Source organism: Bos mutus, chromosome 8 (genome assembly GCF_027580195.1).
Source record: "Bos mutus isolate GX-2022 chromosome 8, NWIPB_WYAK_1.1, whole genome shotgun sequence".
Taxonomy (NCBI): domain Eukaryota; kingdom Metazoa; phylum Chordata; class Mammalia; order Artiodactyla; family Bovidae; genus Bos; species Bos mutus.
Genome location: NC_091624.1, coordinates 17,824,474 through 17,846,642, shown reverse-complemented (window position 1 = coordinate 17,846,642; position 22,169 = coordinate 17,824,474). Strand labels below are relative to the sequence as shown.

At 38.0% G+C, this 22,169-nt stretch overlaps 1 protein-coding gene across 4 annotated transcripts in view; it reads left to right on the top strand.

The window, feature by feature from the left end:
* Positions 1 to 22,169, top strand: part of SLC44A1 (solute carrier family 44 member 1) — a 231,099-nt gene that overhangs the window by 91,370 nt on the left and 117,560 nt on the right. The gene's annotated exons all lie outside the window — the stretch shown is intronic.

The window sequence follows — 22,169 nt, the reverse complement described above, 5'->3', positions numbered from 1 at the left end:
TCTTTGGATTATATAACTTCATTGTTAACACTAGCAAGCAGGTACTCTTTCTGCCCCCTTCTGATGCCCTTGTCAGAAGCTTTCTCTATCTCCTTTATACTTTAATAAAACTTTATTACACAAAAGCTCTGAGCGATCAAGCCTCGTCTCTGGCCCCGGATTGAATTCTTCTTCTCCGGGGGCCAAGAATCCCGGTGTATTCGTGTGATTCAACAACAACCTTTCACTGGGAGGGATTGGGGGCAGGAGGAGAAGGGGACGACAGAGGATGAGATGGCTGGATGGCATCACTGACTTGATGGACATGAGTCTGAGTGAACTCCAGGAGTTGGTGATGGACAGGGAGGCCTGGCGTGCTGCAATTCACGGGGTCACAAAGAGTCGGACACGACTGAGCAACTGATCTGATCTGATCTGATGGAAATTTATTGTATTATTTGTGCCATTTTCCCCCCAAATTTTTCATTTTTTTCTCTCATGGAAAATGTTAGTTATAAAAACAATAACTATGTTTTCAGAAGACAAATTTATCAGGCATCTTTGGAAAATATTTTTTGTCATTTCATGACTGCAGACTCTTGAGCCTGAATTTCTAAAACACTTTTTACAAAGTTACGTCTGTATTGCTAGTGAACTTCTATCTCTAGGATAATACTTGCTCTGGATAATACTGCTAGGCATTTGAAAGAAGAGATCCAGTTGCATGCTATAGGAAATTTAGGACTTGAAATGTTGAGCAGATTCTAAATAAGGAAGTAAAAAGCCACTTAACAGAATTAGATGACAGGCATGCACCTGGGAACGGGAGGGATGGTTGGTTTCTCTGTGTGTTCCCTGCTTAAGTTGTACACTTGACATGTCTAATTAAAACAACTGATTGCGCATGCCAACACAGGAGTCTTACTACTTGGGCTGGTTCCAGGTTAACCAGGCAGCTGTAAAGGTTCTTTGTCATTTTGTCATTGTCTATAGGCTTATAGGGGAATGGCTATCCACTCTGGTATTCTTACCTGGAGAATTCCATGGACAGAAGAGCCTGGCAGTCCATGGCTGGCTGGCAGGCCACAGTCCATGGCTTCGCAGAGAGTCAGACATGACTGGGTGTCTGACACTTTCACTTTTCACTTTCACATAGGCTTATAGGTGTGACCTTTGTAATTTGCTTAGGTAATTATTAAACATTTCAACTATGAGTTTTATAGTCATCGATTTGCCACCTATTTATGTTTATCTGGTTGTGGGTGTTGAGGGCAGCTGAGAAGTTAGAAGATACACTGTCCACACATGACCACCCTCACTTCTGACACTATGTACAAATTCAGGGGTCCACAAGACCAAGCTTAGGTTCGATAGCTTTCCAGAAAACCTCATAGAACTCGCTGGAATCTGTTACAGTTACAATTTATTACAAAACTATTAGGAAAAGCAAACAGATTTTAAGAGAAGCGAACAAGAGAAACTCTACTATTGTTCTCCCCCCTTGGAGTCAGGGCATGTTTCTTGCCTGGCACTGATTGTGATAATATACATGAAACTATTGCCAGCTGGGAAGCTCACCGAAGCTTCAGTCTTCAGAATTTTATTAGGGCTCCATTATGCAAGCATGATTCATTGGCTAGGTAGCTGACGCAGTTTCAGTCCCTCTGGGCAGGTTGATACCATATGATCCAGAACTCCTGGTCTACATAACATTGCTAATCTTTCTCTGGGTGGTCAGCTTCTACCTTAAATCCTGTCTGGTGTGGGCTGCCTCCAGCCTTCACACTGTTAGACTACCTGTCATGATTGAAATTTCAGGCGAATAAAGACACTCCTACAAGGCTTAGAGATTAAATGTTTCAAAAGCCCAGGGCAAAGTCCAGACCTCTTTCTGAGTAGAAGTTAAATTTGTTACTACCCACTCAGACTCTTTACGTTGGATTTTGTAAAATGTATTTTTCACGATGAAATTTAAAGTATGTTATGGTCTTATCTTACGTGTAATAATTTACCCATTTTAATTGTATAGTTTTGGTAACTGCATGCAGTCGCGTGCCCTCTATCATAATCCATACTACTTTTGCCCCCACAGTCCTTGCCCTCCAACAACCACTGATCTGTTTTCTGTCACTATAGTTTTTTGGGTTTTTTTTTCTTATTTTAATATTATTTATTTGGCTGCACAGGAGTCTTAGTTGTGGCAAGGCAGAGTCTTCAGTTGCAGCATGTAGAATCTACTTCCCTAATCAGGGATTGAACTCAGGCCGCCTGCCTTGGGAGTGCAGAGTCTTAGCCACTGGACCACCAGGGAAGTCCCGCTTGTCAGTATAGTTTTGCTTTTTCTAGATTTTCTTATATACATGGAGTTGTACAATGTGTAGTATTTTGTGTCTCACTTTTTTTCCATGTAGCATAATGTGAGTCATCCATTTGTCAAATATATTAATAGTTTTGTTTTTTAATTCCTGAGTAGTATTTCATTGTGTGGATATATCATGTTTTGTTTATCTGTTCACCAATTTTTGGATATGTGGGTTTTTCCATGCTTAAAATTATTTTTTTTTTCCTATTGTGAATAAGTTTTTTTAAAATGTGTGTACATGATGTTGTATGAAGATCTATTTTATTTCTCTTGGATAGATACCTAGGATTGGTATTGCTGAGTCATATGACTCGCAGTCATATGAGCCTATGTTTAACTTTATAAGAAATTAACAAACTATTTTACTAGGAAAGGAGGAGATTTACAGCTGCTCCATCTCCTCACTTTGTAATCAGTCTTTAATCTTAACTATTCTAGGATATGTGTATTGGTATCTTACTGTGGTTTTAATTCTTATAATGTCTAGTGACTGATGACGTTGAGCGATTTTTTTTAAGTGCTAGTTGACCATCCATATATCTTCGTTTGCAAAACATTTATTTAAATCATTTACACATTTTAAAATAAATTGGTTTGTTTTAAGAAATTGAGAGTTCTTTATATATTCTAGATAAAAGAACTTTCTTGGGAGTGTTCTGTAAATATTTCTCTAATATGAGGTTTGCCTTTTCATTTTCTTAATGGTGTCTTTTGACAAATAAAAGTTTTTAATTTTGCTGACGTTGAATTTATCCATGACATAAATTTTAAAAACATCACTTGAGAATGTGTCATTTAATGGTTCATGCGTTTTGTGTTATAAGGAATCATCACTGTACCTCAACGTCACAAAGATTTTTTTTTCTGTTTTCTTCTAGAAGTTTTTTTATTTAGAGCTTATGTTTAATGTTTGTGTATAGTATGAAGAGGTCAAGGTATGTTTGTTTGTTTTTCCTATATAAATATCCAGTTATTCCAGCAGCACTTATTGAAAAGACTGTTTTCCCCATTGAATTACCTTGTCTTGCTTGTCAAAAATAGATTTCATTTTAAGTCTGAGGGCATGAAGGAAGTTGATGGGGTTTCTAGTAGCGGCAGTCTATTTAAAACTAAACAAAATAGGGATGTCACTTTTTTATCGTATTGTTTTATAAATAATTGCAACAAATCATATAAAAGAGATAAGTGAAGTATGTGTAGGTCAGTAGAGCGACTGACACTGTTTGTCAGTGACAACGGACTGTAACTGGAAGGTTTAGGAGATTCAAGAAAATCACATCTTGAGATGCTTAAATCACAGGTTATAAAACATATACCTAACTGAATTCAGCCATTTATTTTATCTGTAGACAAAAATGTAATGAAAAAGATAACATTAAATTATTATTTTATTAAAAAAACTTGCAAGATATATAAAAATAATAAGAGAAATATAATCTACTTCTAGTTGAGTAGTCTTAATATGATAAAGATGACAATACTCACAAAGTTAATGTATAGATTTAATATAATACCAGTTAAAGATCCCAATAGGATGTTGAATTGAATTTGATTGATAGTATAAATCACACAGTAAAGGAGCAGGCAAGAACTTCAGGGGAGGCAAATGTTTTAAAAAATTATTCTCATTCATAAAATTAATATTTGAGAGGATCAGAATTAGTACATACATTGTAAGGTAATTAAATGAAGATAAAAGATCAGGCCCCCACACTATGGAAGTAAAGAAGAGATTAGACTGGAAATCTAGGTTAAGTGTAGTTACTAAAGTTGATCACCAATTTAACTATGAACTTTCTGGCTTTTGAAGACAGAAAGGGAAACTCAGAGGTTTTACCAGAAGTTGCGGTTCAAAGGCCTTTGGGCAGACACTATTAGTCACTTAGGTGGCCTGGGAATAAGACAACAGGGAATGTTGGACACTTTGAACTTTATATATGTGTACCTGTATAAAGGAGAGGAAGAAGTGGCTAATTGGTTTTCAATTGCTAATTGATTCTTGGCACTTGGGTACATGGACTCAGTGATACTAATTTTCCAAGAGAAGCCAGAAATTTATAAAGCACCTTTATGATCCAGTCACCTCCCAAAGACCCCTTTACCTCCTAAGACCATCACTTTTGGAAGTTAGAATTCAGTGTATGAATTTTGGGGGGACACATTCAGACTGTAGCACCTGTCATCTACTGTTTTTTAAATACTGGCAATTGGTGTACTGGCCAAACGAAATGTGTACTCATTATCTGAGTAAGGTTTATATGTGTACAATTGTTATCATCTAATTAAGGATTGTGATGTTTAAAGAAGAACAAAGGAGTTTTTGCCATTCAAGACCAGAACCTATTCCAAAGTATATTAATAAGATTACCTGAATGTAGGTTAATAATAGTAATAGAAACAAAATAGAAATATCAGAAATAAACTCATAGTGGTTTAATATGTGAGAAATCAGTGTTTAATAAAAAAAGCATTGTTGAATGATAATATGAAGAAAGCTACATTTAAATCTATTTTAATCTCATACCATGCATAATAAATTTCAGATGAGTTAAATATTTTTCCTTTATATATTTTTAATTGAAGGATAATTACAGTATTGTGTTGGTTTCTGCCAAACATCAACATGGATCAGCCATAAGATGAGTTAAATATTTTTTAAACAAACATTTAAAACATTCCTACCTTTATTATGGAGAAGAGATCATTTATCCATTGTTGAAGCAATAAAGAAATAAATTAGTACCAAGGTAATCATGTGTAATTATCAAAAACTTTGGTTCTCTAATATAGAGAAAAAAGCAATGCAATGAGAATAATATTTATAGATTTTCTCTGATAGGTAAGATTTCCTGTGAAATTGTCTACCTTACTGTAAGTAGTGTTGGTTTATACTGTCACCGTGGTTGGTTTACACTAGAGAGAAAAACATGAATATGTGTGGCTTAAAGATCTTCATTTGTAGTGAAGATAATAGTAGTACCTACTTCCTAGAGTGTTTTGAAGGAATAAGTATGATACATGATGTATACTCCTTAGCACATTGCCTGGAACCATAAATGGTAACTGCTGTTTATTATAATCATCTTCATTGTTACCATCTTCCAAAACAAGTTTCAAAGTTACTTATCAAAGTTTTTAACCCAATTGGGAAAAACACAGCCAGTTGAACCAAGTTTACCTTTGTGTAGTTTACAAAGCACTTGCACATATTCTGTTTCATTGATTCTCACCCTGTCCCTGGGAGAGGTTTTAATTTCTTCTCAGTGGGGGTTTTCAGGATTCACTGTTCTGTAGTCCCAGCTTCATCTTTGTCATTACCCTTAAATCAATTCAACCTGATTCAAGAATTCCCCATCCTGACCACAGCCTTCTCTCCTAGCTTGTGTGTTTTTCTTCGTCTGCTAGAGTCATTCTCTGACTTCTATTTTTTTGACTCCTGTACTTTCTAAGTGCTCTTCCTTCTCTCTTTTATCCCTATTTTTTCTGATAATGTTTTCATAATATGGTGACAATATCTGTCCCCCGTCTCTGTGTTTTTCTTTCTCAAAGATTAAAAAGAGATCTGTGATGGGCAAAGAGTTTGATTGGATATGTCTCCAAAGAAGAGAGATCAATGACCAATAAGCAAATGAAAAGATGCTCAACATCATTTGTCATCAAGGAAATGTAAATCAAACCCACAATGAGTTACCACTTCACATCCACTAGAATAGTTATAAAAAAGACACATAGTTGACAAATGTTGGCAAGAATGTGGAGAAATTGGATCCCTCTTACATACATTGCTGGTGGGAACAAAAAAAAGTGCCACCACTCTGGGAGACAGTCTGGCAATTTCTCAAAATGTTAAGCATAGAATTACAATTCATAATAGCCAAAAGGGGGAAACAGCACACATGTGCACCAACTGATGAATGGATACATAAAATGTAGTATGGAATACTATTTAGCCATCAAAAGGCACAAAGTACATATATATCTACAACATGGACAAACCTCAAAAATATTATGCTAAATCAAAGAAACCAACCCAGAAGACCACATTTTATGTGATTACATTCATATGAAATGTTCAGAATAGGCAAATCTGTGAAATGAAGGTAGATTAGTGGTGTCCTAAGGCTGGGGGTTAGGGAGTATAGGAGGTTTGAAAGTGGCTGCTCAATGGGTATGAGGTTTCTCCTGGGAGTGACAATGTTCTAAAATTAGATTGTGATGATGGATGAACAACTTCGTAAATTACACTTTCAAATATTGAATTGGACTATACAGTTTACAGTTTAAGCTCAATGAAGCTTAAAACTAAAAAGAAAAATAAATCTCTGGCTTTTGGCTCTTAGCAGATAGGATTTCCTCATTATGAGTACTGGAACAAGTTGATTGTGAGAACCATCTCTTTCTGTAGTACTGACCATGAACTTGGGTTTAGGGGTATTCTTCTAGTTAACTAGATAAATAGAAAACTTTTCCTTGTAGCTCTTATGAAATACTTTTTAAAGACTGTTTTAATTTGCTTTCTGTCTCAGATTAGTATAAAGAACACAATATGATGTCTGACTCATGGCAATTATTTCTCCCTTTATAGGACAAGTATAAGGAGAACAAAGACACTGAAGCTAAACAGGAGGATCAGTTTTCCCCTTGTGTTCCAGTTCCATGCCTTTGTTTTGTAATGTTGCTATCTCTTTTGGCTCTTTGCTCATCTTACTTTACTCTTAGTTTTAGTCTCTTTGGGGGCTTTTGATTAATCTGCTCAAAGCCATGAACTATGAAGTCTCTCTTCAGAAAACTACATGTGAATTTGCATACCAAATGTTGCTTACAATTTCAGGAGGATCACAAATTTCACCCAGGATAAGAATCTCAACTCCATACACTCACCTGGGTAATCTTATGCTCTCTTGTAGTGAAGTTATCATTTATATGCTGATAATTCCAAAATTTATTTCTTGTCCAGATTTCTCTGTTAGAACACTGCAGCCATCTGTCTAGGTCCAGTTCGATACTCCACAGACAGCCCGACTCAAATTGTCTGAAGTTGGAACATGGTCTTTATCCCTCCATACTGAATCTGTCTTATTGAGTAGAACGAGAGCCCAAGCCAAGAATGCTTTAGCCACTCTGGCCTAAATTAGATGCTAAGTATCCTTCTTCATTTCTTCCTTTCCCTCTCTCTCTCCAGTCAGCAGGTTTTCTTGATTATGCTTACATGCTCTTGAAATCTCCTTTGCATTCCCTTTCCCACGCCAGTCCAAGTCCTCCTTTCCTGGTAGAGATTCAGTAGCCCCCTGACCAGTCTCCCTGCTTTCTCTCTTACCTTTAATTCAGTCTCTCAGTGACAGCTGGCAAACTCTCAATGGCTTCCCAATGTCTTTAGAACAAACTCCAAACTTTCTAACATCTTTAATACCACTTGCAAGGCTCTATGTGATCTAGTTCCAGCTTACCTGTCTCTTTTGTCGCTGTGCATCTCAACCATCCCAGCCTTGCCTCTTTTCTCAGTAATGCCATGCTGTCTCTCACTTCTTAAGCCTTTGCATGCTCTGTTTCCTCCCTGCTCCCACCCCTGCTCTTCCACACCTTGCTAACTCTTGCTCATTCCTTAGGTCCTGGCTATAGATTTTCTTTCTTCTGGACTCCTGTTCTGACTCTCCATTCATAGCGCCCCTTTGATGCATCCTTTGCCATCCTCTTTTTTTTTTTTTTTTTCCTGTTAAAGCATTTACACACAGTTTTGTCATTGCCTCCCTCCTTTCTGGGCTATAAATACTAGGTAGGGAGACACTTGTTTGTGTTGGTCTTATTTTTCACTGTATTGCTAGTGCTTATTTAGCCCTGCACCTGGCAGAATGTTCAATACATTTCTGTTGAATGAATGAGAGTTATTTCCTTTTACCTAAAATATCTTCATCCTTACCTTCCCTCTACTCTTGCAGCACTTGGTAAAATCTTACATGCGTACCATCCATTTATTAGTTTACAAATAAGAATGAAGCTCTTTTCTTATTCCAGGCAGTATTTTAGGTACTGAGCATATAGTGATGAATTATACAGTTAAATATCTCTGTCTTCTGGGAGCTGCTACTCTAACAGTGGAGACAGATAATAAACAGTAAATAAGTAAAATTGACGTTGTGTTATTGAGTGTAAGTCCTGAAGAGAAACAAATAAAGCAAGAAAGATGGGTAAGGCACATCAGAGTAGAGAGGTGGTATTTTAGATAGGGTGTCCAGGGAAAGCTTCACTGAGAAGATGACTTAAGTGAAGGCTTGAAGCAAGTGGAGGAGCTAGCTATTGGTGTGCTGCTATCTGGGGAAAGAACCTTTCAGGCAAACAGATGTGCAAAGGCCCCATGTGAGAGTATGCCAGAGTGTTTCAGGAACAGGCCAGAGACCAGGAGGGGAGTGAGGTCAGGGAAGTAAATATTCTGAGTATCAACTGCTGCTTTCATCCAATCCCTGGGCCTCCTCTTTAGTTTTTTTTTTTTTTTTCCCAAGCTCTCAGTACTGTGAATTTCCTAGGAAGGACTAGGAAAATTTCTCTTAGCAGTGCCCTGTGAGTCAAGAGCTGCTGTGGTACTGGTGTAGAAGGCTGCCGTGTGGGTAACAGCTCAGTTGCTTCTTTGGAGGTTGGGGAGGTGCACGCTTAGACATTTCTTTAACACGCACTGCCTCTTTCTCAGGATGGTTTCACCATGGCCTCTTTAGGATTGGGAAGGCAGTGGTACGTAGGACACCACAGTCGTCGGCTGCATAGGTTGGACTATCCACAGTTCACCTCAGCCCTTTTTTGTTCAGTCTGTGTCCGTGCAGTCTTGGGGACTTTATAAACATTGTACAGTTCTGTCAGCCACTACTGGGAGTTATAAATTGGAAGATAAATATCTGCTCACAGTTTGTTTTTCTCTCTGCTTTTAGCTTTTTCCCAGAACTTTGGGGGCCAGGAAAGCTGTAGTTAATTATGTTGTTACACTTAGTTGTGTTGGGTTTCACTGACCTTACTGTGCTGGCCTCATAGCTCTGTTCTTTATAACACAGCTCTTCGTGGGGTAATTGGGTTCCATCCCAGCTGGATGATTGTACTTGCCTTCCTGGCACCCCTCTACAGGAAGTAAGAGGCCTCCTCTGGGCAGACTTCCACTGTGAGTGGAGCACAGCTCTTGGGCTCTCTGCAGTCTATATTTAGCAGTTGCAGAAGCTTCTGCTCGGCTTGTCGTGTTTTCCTTTTGGTGTGACTCACTAATGGTAGCACACTCTGTGGAAGGGGGCTATAAATTGTAAATTGATATGAAGTAATAATTGGAAAAATGATCAGACTCCATTTTTATGCCCCTCTGGGGAAAACACGTGTCAGGAATCACTAAAGCAGAAGGCAACTGAAGGATTTTTTCAGCTGGCTTTCCAGTTTTAGTGCTGCAGTGCTTCCATCCTGATTAGAGAGGAGAGAAGCCAAATTCGGCAGGAGGCGGCCAACAGACCTAGTATCTGCTTGCCACCTTTTGCTCCAAAAAGCCCTGCCGCAGAGAGTTGCCATGGCAGCGGGAGGCAATTTAATGGCAAAGGCTCATCTCTGGAGCAGCACGCTGCTGGTACTCCAGCCTTCCCCTCTCTGGCCTTCAACCCAAGAGGCTGGTTATACCAGGGCATCACTGTGTTGTGGCCATTTGAAAGGATGTTGTCTAATGGAGTAGAACTGTAAGATGTGCCCGAGTCTGAGGAGGGCTGCCTCTTCCATCGCCTGCCTCTCCCTGGTGTATAAGCCCTTTGATGTCCTATCCTGTAGTCCACCTTCTCAGATTATTTGCAGTTCCTTAAATATGCTCTTTCATGCTTCTGTGCTTTTACTCTGCTTCGAATGTTTACTCTGCTTCAAATGTTCCCTTCCCCATCTGTCTGGAAAATTCCTAGTCACTTTTCAAAATGTGGCTTAGCCACTGCCTCCTGCTTTGTAATGCTTCCTCTAACCCCATAACCTCTGCGGAATTATGCTATTTCCTCTGCTATCCCCATTTTGCCACAGCTCACACAGTTCTGAGATGACTCTGTATTTTTGTCTTTTCTTCTCTAGTTACTTGCATTTAAGAACAGTTTGTGTGTGTGTGTGTGTGTGTGTGTGTGTGTATGAATTTCATATCCCCAGGACCTAGCCCAGGAGCGGGCACATAGTAAACACTTACAATGTATGTTGAGTAAATGAAGTTTTCATATCAACCTTTTTTAAAAGTTTATTTAACTTATTTATTTTTGTCTGTGCTGGGTCTTTGTTGCTGCATGTGGGCTTTCTCTAGTTGCGGTACACGGGCTTCTCATTGAGGTGGCTTCTCTTGTTGCAGAGCATGGCCTCTGTAGTTGTGGTACATGGGCTTAGTTGCTTCGTAGCATGTGGGATCACCGTGGGCCAGGGATTGAACCTGTGTCTCTTGCATTGGCAAGTGGATTCTTAACCAGTGGACCACCAGGGAAGTCCCATATCAACCTACTGAATCCTTGTCACAGGGGTGTTGCATACCATTCAGCCAACAACGCCATCACATCCAAGTGGGGCTTCACCTATTTTGGGATTCCAGAGGGTTGACTCAACTTGATCCACTGATTTGATGGCTCTGTAACTCACTTGCCATTGCATCTGTTCTCACTTTCCGGTTCGAATTGGAACAGCAGCGGTGAAGAGAGCAACACCCTGGGAGTCAGTCTCCCCAGGGCTCATGTCCATGGAGCCTTTAGTTAGTTGCCCAGCTTGTAAGTCTCAGTTACTTCTTGTTGAATTAGGATGTGTGAGGACAGCCCTACATGGTCAAGCTTACTGTTTTTACCTTGCCTTATCTTCCATTAGGAAAGTACAGCAAAATGGAGGTTTAAACTAGGTTTGAATCTTCTGTGGCATCTTTATCTGCATCAGATTGTTCGCTGTTCACCTTCTTTTTCTGAGTAAGGCTTTGAAGGTCACCCCTTTCTGTGTCTTTTGTCCCTTTTCTTGCACTTTCCTGTGTTAATGCCCCTTCCTTGGCCTCAGAGCCCCATTTTCATCTTTGGTGCATCTGTTCCCTCAAGTTCACTGTGTAGGTAGATATTTTATTTAGGTATCTCTCCTTTCCTGCCCTTTAGGGATCCCTTACTATTGTATTTCAAGAATTTCTGTTTTAAATGAATTTTTCTCTCCTTTGATAATTCCCAGGAACGACCTTAATCATAATATATATTTATCTTTCTTAACCCACTGGCCTCTCTAATGTTTGCATTATAGTTCAGTTTGAACATTTTTTTTCCCTTCCCCTAACTTTTAAGTTCAAAGCTTGCTTTGGCCGCTTTACAATTCTCTTTGCAAATGTGTTCTTCTCTGGGTCATGTGATCATGCTGTGCGCGTGTTGTATAGGCCAGTGCCTGCAGGTGTCTGGGCTGTTTCATTTGTGCAGTATTTTTCTCTTGGTGCTTCTCTTCTCTCATCCCCACTTTTGCTATTTTAGTCATTCCAGCTCCTCTAAAGAATGGAAAGCTCATATCAAGCTGTTTTTAAGGTATTACTAGGTCTAGTAAAAGATTCACTGAGGATAGCAATGAAAATTTGCTTTTAACGTAATCTTATAAATTATCTTTGACAGTGGTTCTCCATCCTGAAAGGATGGGCCATAGGAGCCAAGGCACATAATTAGAGTTACCAAAGATGCTTTCTCAAAATTCATCTGCCTCATCCCCATCCCACCCATTTGCCTGGTGGCAGATGGAAGTAGGCAGTTTAAAGAAATCTTTCTAGAATATTTTATAGCTTTTTACCTGGTATCTCTTGCCTCCTCTCGGTTGAAAAACACTCATCTGCTAATTTGTTATAAAAATCTGCCAGTGCTATGCTTATTTGAGAGTTGGTTATTTTTTTCATTTCAGAAAGATAAAACTGCCACATATAGTTCATTTTTTTTTAAGTGAAAACTGAAACGAGTGTAAGGATTTATTTACCAGGCTAAGGGTATTTTCAAATTGAAAGGCACCAAAGTGCAGTTTTAATCAATCCTGAATTTGTGTGTTTAATACGTGCACTTTTCCTCCTCTGTGAATATTCAATTAAATACCAATTAGTTAAAATATAATTACTTATAGACGTGTTGCCATGGATTGGATGAACTTCAGAATGATGGCAACAATGTTCAGAGTTAATATAGAACAGTTACAATTATCAGTTGTATTTGTGAGAAATATTTTAAGAGTAGAGCAGAGTGGAAGTAGAGTTGAACTCAGAATCAGAAGGACTGTGTTGGATTTCATAACTCTGTCATCTGCCTGGTAGCTCTCCTGGATCATGTCGTTAGTCCCTAAGGTTAAGGTCTCTGTCTCATCAAGTTGGCATGAGGATCAAATAAAGTCATTAATGTGGAGTTCCCAGCACCCAGACATTGACAGAATCTAAATCTAAGGCCTAAAAATTATTTTAAACATGTGTGTGTACATGTTGTGTGTATATGCATTTGAATATGGGAAATGCATAGGCAATTAAGTTTATTGTGTTCTTAGACTATGGACCTTGGTGGCTTTTGAGTTTAATGATGTGTATGTATGTGACTATATTTCCTGAGGATACCATTTAAAGTTATTTTGGTTATATTAAATATAACATTCTATTGAAGTTATATAAAGTTCTATTGAAGCAGATTCTTCTGAACCATATACACAGGGTTAAAATGTGCAGTGTTCATTTTACAGTGTTGTAGTCATAGTAGAATTCTTCTTTCCCTCTTAATTTTTCCCCTGTGCTAGATCAGTTCTGGAGACCTGCTTAGTTCTTATCAAGGCTAATGCCCTAGCAGTCATGAATACACCTACACAGATCTTTCTTCCAGTGAAAGCTAAATACTAGTATTATAGTCCTGTTTTATGTCTATATCAGAGAAGTGTTGAATTTCGTGCCTTACTATGAAATGTAAAATTTGTGAAAGGCAAGCCAGTTATTAATGATATGAATCACGAGCATATACTGCATGTTAGATGCTTTATGTACACTGTCAATAACATTATGACAAGCTAAAAAATACGTGGTATGCAGTTTTACAGGGAAGGAAACTGAGGCCCAGAAGGATAAATATATTCCCAAAGGTCAGAGAACTGTTAAGAAAGAAAACCAGAAAGTAAGCTCAGATTGATCTGACCCAGGTGTGGTGTAAAGCTGCTGCCCAGTATGAATCAAGGGAGTGTGCTTTAAGATATAAAAAGGTTGGGAATAAAGTGAGCACACTTCTGGCCTTGGAGGGGGACAGAAGTTTGCAGGATGATCAGATAAGTCATCTGTTCTGAAGAAGCCGTAAAAGGCACTGTCATTGACCCAGTCTAGGCCCAGCTATCTGCAAGACCCTAGAAACCTCTGGCTTTCTCTCCTTTCCCCAAGATTTTTTTCTTTCTTTTTTTTTTTTTTTTTTTACTGTCTTGAGATTCTCCAGATATTTCTTAAGGTGTTGTTCATCGCTTATAACCATACGATTAACTTCTTTACCCGACCCCAGTTCTACTGTCCATCCCACCCAGCACCCCAAGCACATGCATAGAAGCACACAATAGGATTGTGTGAGGATAAATGATAAATGAATAGGTATTTAAAGGATGTGATGTAGTGTCTGGTACATAGTAAGTACTCAATAAATGTTGACTATTGTTTCCATGTTAATAGTATTATTATTAGTGGTGGTGGTGGTTGGTAGTAAGTGAGTCAATGGTTCTAGAATGCCTTTCTCAAGGCCCGGCATGTTCTCTGGCCAGGGGCTGGCTTTGAGCAGTTCATTGTACCAGGTCTCAGGCGTTGGCACCTGTAAGATAAGATATACAAGACGGAGGGAGAATTCATAAGGGAATAATTGTCTCCACACAGAGATTGCCAGGAAGTTTCTTCTGTGCACTAGATCAGACAGTGAATCCACTTCTAGGCCACAACTTTCTGCCTGACTTCTTTCCTTTAATCTATGTAGAACATTAATGGTATTGGAGTCACTAACAGAGTTACAAAAAAATTTTTTTTTTTTTAGTTTGGTGAGTTGTGGCTTATACTTAACCTTCATGCTGGGTTCCTGATCCCCAGCGCCACTGAAGTGTTCAGTGGTTACTCTACCCACAATGGCCTTCCTAGTCTACTCCCAACTTTTTTTTTCTGTTTAATTTTTTTTTTTTTATATCCCTTTACATTATCCATTTGAACACATATATTGACTTCTGCTTTTCAGTTTTTCTCTAATTCTTGTATTTGGTTGTATTTCCTGATTTGAATCATATTTTGTAAACAACAGAGGTTAACAGTGTGGGAAAGGTTGTTGGAAGATACATTATTTTATAAAACTTTCCATGGACCCAGTAGAGTAGAACCTAAGGCTGGAGGTTCTTTAACTCTTATCTTGGGAGAAAATATCCCTACTTGTAGTCTCTTCCTGGATCAATAATATTATTCTTTGCTTATCTCAGTTAAGAGGGTTTGGCTGTTACTTTCTTTTTGGGTAAAAAAAAATGTTTTAGTGTAATTTCTAATTAATTTTCTCTTTCCTAAAATATACATGTACAGGAAACACAAAGGATAATTTAGGATTTGGGAGTTATTTTGTTTCTGTGAAATGGACCTTTTTAGTAAACAACATTTATTATAGTTATCTCAACTCAAAAGTAATGTGCATTCGTTCTAGAAAATTAGAATTCTAAAAAGTAAAAGAAAAAAATTAAAATCACTATTCTAGCACCCAGAGATGACTGTAGTTGAACTGTTGGTGTATTTTCCTCTACTCTGCATTCAACTTTATTAAATTTTATAATGCATTTTTACAATTATATATTCTTTAGCTCAAGTTTATCTTTTTTTCAACTTTTTTACTAACATTCAGATGAATCAAAGAAACAAAACAGAGGACATAAACCTGTATCCTCTAGTGTAGAAGTGTGACAATATATTATGAACAGGAAATAATATTTTAAAAACAGCCCTTAGGGCGATTAGTTAATTACTTCGAAAATTAAAGTAACATCTTTCCCCTCTTTTCCATACACCAAAATGTATCTAAGCATAAGTAATGGGAAGTAATAGGGAGCATAAAGTGGTGAACTGATCACACAGATAAAAAAGATTTGATGACAAAGATAGAAAACTATTTCAAAATGACAATTGGCAAATCATTGGAAATACTTGTATCAGTCTTAACAAAAATTTAATACTGTTAATATACAGAGGTGTTTTTTTTTTTTTTTTTATCATTTAGTGGTTAATAGAACACCTCCATTTTAAAAACAGACAAAAGTTATAAAAAATTTTGAAACTGCAAGTGAACAATGTATGAAATAATGTTTAGACTCATCAAAAATGCAGCTAAAACAGTAAGGTATTATTCCCCCTCCCTCCTTTTATTTTTTGACATTGCCGCTTGGCTTGTGGGATCTTAGTTCCTAGACCAGGGATTGGACATGGGCCCTTGGCAGTGAAAATGTGGAGTCCTAACTACTAGACCTACAGGCAATTCTCTCTCTCTTTTTTCTTTTTCTCTGTTAAATTGAAGGATAATTCACCTACTATGCAATGTTGGTTCTGGGTGTACAGCATGGTGATTTGTTATTTCATACATTACAAGATGTACACCATGATAAGTAGTTACTATCTATCACCATACAAGATATTACAATATTAATTCTGTTCTCTGTGCTGTACATTTCATTCCTATGATTCTTTTTTTTTTTAATAACTGGAAGTTGAGTGTACCTTTTAATCTCCCTCATCTATTTCATCCCCTGCCTCCCCAAGCCCCTCTGGAAAGCACGTGTTTGTTCCCTGTATCTGTAAGTCTGTTCCTGTTTTGTTATGTTTGTTCAAGTGTTTCATTTTTTATGTTCTACATGTAAGTGAAATCATATGACATTTTTCTCTGTCTGACTTATTTCACTTAGTGTAATACCCTCTAGGTCTCTCCATGTTGTACAACTGGCAAGATTTCATTCTTTTTTATGGCCGAGTAATATTCCATTATACATACATGCACATCTTCTTTGTCCATTTATCTCTTGATGAACACTTAGGTTGCTTCTGTATCTTGGTTATTGTGAATAATGCTGTAATAAACATAGGGTTATATATATTTTTCAGTTCTCCAATTCTTTAGCCATTTAATCCAAAGAGCTGACTCACTGGAAATGAGCCTGTTGCTGGGAAAGATTGAAGGCAAAAAGAGAAGAGGGCAGCAGAGGATAAGATGGTTAGATAGCATCACTGACCAAATGGACATGAGTTTGAGCAAACTTCAAGAGATAGTAAAGGACAGGAAAGCCTGACTTGCTACAGTCCGTGGGGTGTATAAAATAAACAAATGGTACTACATGAATGGTACTATTATAAAGAATTGGACACAACTGCAGCCATGAAATTAAAAGACGCTTACTCCTTGGAAGGAAAGTTATGACCAACCTAGATAGCATATTCAAAAGCAGAGACATTACTTTGCCAACAAAGGTCCATCTAGTCAAGGCTATGGTTTTTCCAGTGGTCATGTATGGATATGCGAGTTGGACTGTGAAGAAAGCTGAGCACCGAAGAATTGATGCTTTTGAACTGTGGTGTTGGAGAAGACTCTTGAGAGTCCCTTGGACTGCAAGGAGATCCAACCAGTCCATCCTAAAGGAGATCAGTCCTGGGTGTTCATTGGAAGGACTGATGCTAAAGCTGAAACTCCAATACTTTGGCCACCTCATGTGAAGAGTTGACTCATTGGAAAAGACTCTGATGCTGGGAGGGATTGGGGGCAGGAGGAGAAGGGGATGACAGAGGATGAGATGGCTGGATGGCATCACTGACTCTATGGACATGAGTCTGAGTGAACTCCGGGAGTTGGTGATGGACAGGGAGGCCTGGCGTGCTGTGATTCATGGGGTGGCAAAGAGTTGGACACGACTGAGCGACTGAACTGACTGACTAGCAACTGAACAGAAATATCTTTTTGAATTAGTGTTTTAGTTTTCTTTGGGAAAAATATCCAGAAGTGAAATTGCTGGATTGTACAGGTGGCACAGTGGTAAAGAATCCACCTGCCAATGCACGAGACACGGACTCTATCCCTGGATCAGGAAGATTGCTTAGAGTAGGAAGTGGCAATCTGTTCCAGTATTCTTGCCTGGAAAATTCCATGGACAGAGGAGCCCAGTGGGATCATTGGGCTACAGTCCATGGGATCGAAAAGAGTCAGAAACTACTGAGCACACACACAGTAGTTCTGTTTTTAGTTTTTCTGAAGAACCTCAGTACTGTTTCCCACTGTGGCTGTACCAATTTATATTCCCAGTAATAGAACATGAGGGTTACCTTTTCTTCACATCCTTGCCAATACTTTTTACTTGTTGTATTTCTAATAATATCCATTCTGACAGGTGTGAGGTGATATCTTATTATGGTTTTGATTTTTGTTTCACTGATGATTGGTGATGTTGAGCATCTTTTGATGTTCATACTGCCCACCTGTATTTCTTCTTGAGAAAATGTTCTGCTCCTCTGCCCATTTTTTATTGAGTTGTTTGTTTTTCTGATGTTGAGTTATATGAGTTAGTTGTATATTTTGGATATTAACCCCTTATTGGACATATCATTTGCAAATATCTTCTCCCATTCAATAACTGGACTTTTCATTTCATTGATAGGTCCTTTGCTGTGCAAAAGCTTTTAAGTTTCATGTAGTACCATTAGTTTATTTTTGCTTTTGTTTCCCTTGCTTGAGGAGACAGGTCCAAGAAATTGCTAAGATGAATGTCTAAGAGCATATTGCCTATCTTTTCTGTTAGTAATTTTATGGTTTCAGATTTTACATTTAAGTCTTTAATCCATTATGAGATTATTTTTTATATGGTGTGAGAAAGTAATTGTTTCATTTTTTTTGCCTGTGGCTGTCCAGTTTTCCTAACATGATTTGTGGAGAAGACTGTCTTTTCCCCATTGCGTATTCTTGTCTTGTCATAGATTAATTGATCATGAGTGCATGGGTTTATTTCTAGCTCTATTCTATTGTATTGTTCTGTTTTTTTGTACCACACTTTTGATTACCTTCGCTTTGTAGTACACTTTGAAATGAGAGAGCATGATACCTCCAGCTTTGCTCTTCTTTGTCAGATTGTTTTGGCTACTTGTGGCTTTGTTGTTTCCATACAAATTTTAGAATTATTTGTTGTAATTCTATGAAAAGTGCCGTTGAATCTATAGATTGTGTTGGGGAGTACGGTAACTTTAACAGTAGTAGTTCTTCCAGCCCATGAGTGCGTGTGTGTGCACACTCAGTTGTGTCTGACTCTTTGTGACCCCATGAACTGTAGCCCACTAGGCCTCTCTGTCCATAGAATTTTCCAGGCAAGAATACCAGACTGGGTTGCCATTTCCTCCTCCAGGGGATCTTTCTGACCCAGGGATTGAACCAGCATCTCTTGTGTCTCCTGCATTGGCAGGTGGATTTTTTTTTTTTTTTTAAACCAACTGCATTACCTGGATATGATGTAAACATTTGTTTACATCATGTTCAGTTTCTTTCATCACTGCCTTAGAGTTTTCTGAATGTAGCTCCCTTGCTTCCTTGGGTTAGATTTATTCCTAGCGCTTTTTTTTTTTTATGCAATTGTAAACAGCTTGTTTTCTTAATTTCTCATTCTGATAGCTTGTTGTTAGTATATAGAAACACAGCAGATTTTTGTATATTAATTTTGTTATCTTGAAATGTTACTGAACTCATTGATGAGTTCCAATAGTTTTGGTGACGTCTTTAGGATTTACTATACATAGTTTTAAGTCATATGCTAACAATGATAGTTTTACTTCTTCCTTTCCAGTTTGGGTTCCTTTTATTTCTTTTTCTTGTCTGATTTCTGTAGTAGGACTTCCAGTACTATGTTGAATAAAGTCACAAGAGTGGGCACCCTTGTCTTGTTCCTGATTTTAGAGGTAATGCTTTCAGCTTTTCACCGTTGAGTATGATGTTAGCTATGAGCTTGTCCTATATGGCCTTTATTATATTTGAGGTATGTTCCCTCTATACCCACTTTATTGACAGTTTTTATCACAAATTGGTGGTGGATTTTGCCCAAAGTTTTTTTCCACATCTATTGAGATGACCATGTGATTTTTATTTTTCAATTTGTTAATGTGGTATATCACATTGATTGATTTAGAGATGTTAAATCATCCTCGCATCCCTGGGATAAGTGCCATTTGATCATTTTAAATTTAAAATGATCTTTTAAATGTATTGAATTCAGTTTGCTGTTATTCTGTTGAGAATTTTTGCATCTGTGTTCATCAGTGTTACTGGCTTGTAATTTTCTTTTTTTGTGATGTCTTTGTCTAGCTTTGTTATCAGAATGATGCTAGCCTCATAGAATGACTTTGGAAGCATTCCTTCCTTTTCAATTTTTTGGTATAACTTGAGAAGACTAGGTGTTAATTCTTCTTCAAGTGTTTGGTAGAATTCACTTGTGAAGCTGTCTGGTCCTGGACTTTGGTTTGTTGGGAGTTTTTTGATTACTTATTCAATTTCGTTACTCGTAATCAGTGTATTCTTATTTTCTGTTTCTTCCTGATTCAGTCTTGTGAGATTGTATGTTTCTAGGAATTTATTTATTTTCTAGATTGCATTTTATTGGCATATAATTGTTTATAGTAATCTGTTGTGAACCTTGGTATTTCCGTGGTATTTTTTGTAACTTTCTCTCATTTCTGACATTATTTATTTGTGCCTTCTCTTTTTCCCTGATGAGTCTGGCTTAAAAGCTTATCAGTTTTGTTTGTCTTTTCAAAGAACCCACACTTTTTTTCATTGATCATTTCTATCATGTTTTATCACTTTCATTTTATTTTTGCTCTGATCTTTATTCTTTCTTTCCTTTTATTAACTTTGGTTAATAAAGTTAATAATAAAAAAAATAATAAATAATAAAACTTTGGGTTTGTTCTTCTTTTCCCAGTTCCTGTAGGTGTATGCTTGGGCTTCTTATTTGAAAGTTTTTAAATTTCCTGAGGCAAACTTGAATCACTATAAACTTTCCTCCTAGAGCTACTCTTGCTGCATGCCATAGATTTTGAATTGTTGTATTTCTGTTCTCATTTGTCTCCAGACATATTTAAATTTCCTCTTTGATTTCAACCCATTTGTGGGCTGCCTATGGAGAGATGTGGATCTGGCCTGTACCACGTCTCCGATGCCTGTTAGTAGCGTATTGTCTACCCGCCACATGTTTGTGAGTTTTGCAGTTTTGTTTTTTTGTAGCTGATTTCTGGTTTCATCCTCTTGTGGTCAGAAAAGGTGCTTGATATGATTTCAGTCTTCCTAAATTTACTGAAATTTGCCCTGTGGCCTAGCACGTGGCCCATCTGAGACTTTGTTTCATTATGAGCTCTGGAAAAGAATGTGTATTCTGCTGCTTTTGGATAGAATGGTCTCTATATATTAGTTAAGTTCTGATTGAATGTGTCATTTAAAGCCAGTGTTTCCTTATTGACTTTTGGTCCACTGATGTAAGTAGGGTGTTAGAGTCCCCTACTATTATTGTGTTACTGTCAATTTCTCTCTTTGTCTACTAATGTTTGCTTCATTTGTTTAAGTGTTGGGTACCTTGTAAAGTTGCTCAATCATGTCTGCTTCTTGGTGACCCCATATAGACTGCAGCATGCCAGGCTTCCCTGTCCTTTACTATCTCCCTGAGTTTGCTCAGACTCATATCCATTGAATCAGTGATGCCATCCAACCATCTCATCCTCTTTCATGCCCTCTCTTCCTGCCTTCAGTCTTTCCCAGTATCAGGGTCTTTTCCAGTGAGTTGGCTCTTCGCATCAGGTGGCCAAAGTATTGGAGCTTCAGCTTTAGCATCAATCCTTCCAATGAATATTCAAAGTTGATTTCCTTTAGGATTGACTGGTTTGATCTCCTTGCAATCCAAGGAACTCTTGAGAGTCTTCTCCAGCACCACAGTTCAAAAGCATCAGTTCTTCAGTGCTCAACCTTCTTTATGGTCCAACTCTCACATCCATACATGACTACTGGAAAAATCATCTCTTTGATTCTACAGACCTTTGTCAGCAAAGTAACGTCTCTGCTTTTTAATACACTGTCTAGGTTTGTCATAGCTTTTCTTCCAAGGAGCAAGTGTCTTTTAATTTCATGGCTGTAGTCACTGTGCACAATGATTTTGAAGCCCAAGAAAATAGTCTGTCACTGTTTCCATTTTTTTTCCCCAAAATATGTATGTTGGGTACATGTGTATTTACAATTGTTATATCTGCTTCTTGGATCAATCCCTGATCGTTCTGTAACATGCGTCTTTGTTTCTTCCTACAGTCTTTGTTTTAAAGTCTATTTTGTCTGTTCTGAGTATTGCTACTGCAGTTTTCTTTTTGTTTCCATTTGCATGGAATCCCTTTTTCCATTCCTTCACTTTCAGTCTGTATCTGTCTTTAGATCTGAGGTGCTCCTTTGTTGGCAGCATTTATTTGGGGTTTTGTGAGGTTTTGTGTGTGTCCTTTAAGAGTGGAGTCTGTTTGCTACAGTCCTCTGACTTCCCTGTACAAACCCTGCTCATCTTCAATGCTAGATATTCTGGAGGCTTGTTCTCCTGGTGCAGAGGCCCTGGACTGAGGGCCCATTATGGGGCTTGGATCCTTCTCTCCTTGAGCAGAACTTCTGCAGTTGTGATTATCCTCCCATTTGTGGGTTGCCTACCCAGGGATGTGGATCTCGCCTGCACCATGTCTCCGCCCCTCTGTTCATCTCACTGTGATTCCTTCTTTGTATCTTTAGTTGTAGAAAATCTTTTCTGCTAGTTTTCAGGTCATTCTCATCAATAGTTGCTCTGTAAATACTTG